Source organism: Microtus ochrogaster, unplaced genomic scaffold, assembly GCF_000317375.1.
Source record: "Microtus ochrogaster isolate Prairie Vole_2 unplaced genomic scaffold, MicOch1.0 UNK53, whole genome shotgun sequence".
NCBI lineage: Eukaryota > Metazoa > Chordata > Mammalia > Rodentia > Cricetidae > Microtus > Microtus ochrogaster.
Genome location: NW_004949151.1, coordinates 1,169,758 through 1,172,362, shown reverse-complemented (window position 1 = coordinate 1,172,362; position 2,605 = coordinate 1,169,758). Strand labels below are relative to the sequence as shown.

General features: G+C 48.0%; 1 pseudogene; it reads right to left on the bottom strand.

Annotated features, from left to right (window-relative positions):
- Nucleotides 1-866: 866 nt before the first annotated feature.
- On the bottom strand, nt 867-2,395 carry LOC101983325 (annotated as a pseudogene).
- Between the last annotated feature and the right edge of the window lie 210 nt (nt 2,396-2,605).

The following is a 2,605-nucleotide window of genomic DNA, read 5'->3' as shown; positions in this document are numbered from 1 at the left end:
AGCAGCAATATTAGAGCCACCACCACCCCTCCCATAAAGACACCATGCAGTAAGTTTAGAGGGGTCTAGCAGGGATTTTATGTGATCCCATACTTGGCCAAAGAATGTGGTAGACAAATCCAATTACTCAACTCATGGTGAGTTATGTTGCATAGGTTCTGATTAAATGTTTACAGCCGGACAAGGGTAAACCAGGTGAAAAAGTTGTGCAAACTTTGAGGGGACAAGTGATATTGCTGATGGATGAGGCTAGTCTGTTCTAGCAAAGCCAAGAACACTGTCATAGTCATAATTAGGCGGTCTTCTCTGTGGTTGCCTGTTGTTAACATTCCTGGCAGCCCCATATGAGACCTGATGTGGGATATGTGCCAGAGCTTTCCTCTGGACTATAAAAAGTCTAAAGAGTTTGCATACTTTTGGACCTTTAATTTTGCGAAAGATAGTATTTTTCATGCTTGTGTGGCATAGCAGTTATCTGAGAAAATATTTACAGGCTCCAATTAGGTCATTTCTAATACCTTAAGGACCACCAATAACTCCCCTAGTTGTACTGATCCAGGATTTGGTTGGGTATAGGCCCTTTCTGTATAATTAACTTCCATTGTTATTAACTCCAAATTAGTTTTATTGGCATCTGTAAAGGCTATAGTGGTCTGGGGGATGGTATTTTTTTGATAGTGTGGCATAATATTTTATCTGTAACTTTAAAAGGGTGGTGGGGGGGACAGAAAGTCATCTGTATTGAAGGAAATGATTATACAGTGTGCCCATACTGGACCTAGAAATTGTTTGAAATCAGACTTCCTCTCTGAGTGGTTTGTTGTTTTTCCTGGATTTGCATATGACAATGTCTCTACAGTCTATATCTATAACTGTAGCTCCTGGGTCAGGGAGTACACTAAGTACCAGAAGCAGCAGCTGACAAGGACAACATCACTGGAGCCTCCAGACTCCACAGGGATGGGAGGCACCTGGGAGTGCTCAAGCATAAAGAAAACGAACTGGAACCACAGATGTGAACTGGCACTGACCCTCTTCATTCAGTGACAAATGCAGGTGTTTCACCTTGCCCTGGAAGTTGAGAGTGAGGACATAGTCTCCACATCTTGTCTCACTGTGATGTACAAGGATGATTCCATGGGAGCCAGTGCCTCCTTCCAGCACTAACTGGGCAGCTTTGAGTTGAGGGAGCAGGCCATGGAACCAAGAATGTCCTGAGAGGGGCTGATCCCCTCAACACTCTCTGACTCCTCCTGGAAAAGGAATGACCCTGTGGTTGCTTCTGGAGCATCCAGGGCAGGAGAGGGCATTGAGAGGGGATGAACTGTCCCTGCTGGGGGCCTCTCCTCAATGGGAATGCTGGGGACCAACTCTGGAGGAAGAAATTCCATTGAGTCAAGGTGGGAGGCAGCAATGGAGGCAGACCTATGGGAGAAAAGTGAGGATAGAAAGGCCCCCATAATTCCCCTGTGATGGGTGATCATTACTTTTGCTGGGTCCCAGCAGCAGATCCTGGCTGGGCAGACTCTCTGAATGATTCAGGCAGAGCGACTCCAGGCTGTCTGTGTTATTCTTTGGGAGGAAGGAGGACCCAGGGGCCAGGGGAAGTATCATGGGACTCTCAGGTGGGTTTATCTCTCCCCAGGGGATGCCATCACTAGTCAATCCCCCACCAAGTGTTCAAGCACCACCAGAGAAGTTGGAGTTGCTATTTCCACCTAGGACTGGAGGGCCTGGTGTGGTCTTCAGAGGCCCAGCTGGGGGAGGAAGTATCACTAGTCTCTCACCACTGCAGGGTGCCTCCTACAGAATCTCTGATTGAGTGACCCACTGAAAAGAAGGAAAAGCATTTCTCGAGCTTTGATTTTTAGGGACGATGTAGAAAAGGAAGAGACTGAGGAAGGAAGGGGGCCAATTAGGTCCTCAGAAGAGAGAAATGGACCCAACACAGCCAGGGGCCCACCTACCCTGCACTTGTTAGGGACAAGTCATGTAGTGGTGTAATCTCCACACCAGGGATCAATAAGGTCAAGACAGTTGGGGAGAGTGAGCCCAAGGCTAGGGTCACCCCAGCTTGGAAGTGTAGTAGGAAGAGCTCTGCAAAATGGTAAGAAAAGGCAGCTTCTGCTCCAGGCTCTGTATGCTATGAGTAGGAGGCCAGGTACAAGGTGAAAATGGCAGGCAAGATCCAGGGCAGTGGCCCTTGTATGGGACTCAGAGAACTCTTGCCAAATCCGGTGATGGGGTAGTGGCAGCGCTGGGGAGAAGGGAAGACCCCATCCTCTGGGGAAAGGGGACCATTCCTGATGGGCTTCAGTAGGATCCTGTGAGGAGGGGCAGCAAAGAAGAAAGTGGTCAGAAGACATTGGGTGAGCAGCAACAATTGCATCTCCATCCCTGCTCTCAGCTCCAGGGTCAAGATAGAGAAAGTAGCAGTTATCTGAGGAGAATGTTTCAGTCTGGGAAGGGAAAAGGACCTCAACCATAGTTGAACAGCTAAAGCCTTTCCATGAATTAAGAAATGAGCTACCACCCTAATGGCCTTTAACAGGTAGTCACGTAACCACATTAGTTGAGAAGAGAGGCTAGGAGAAGTCCAACAGTG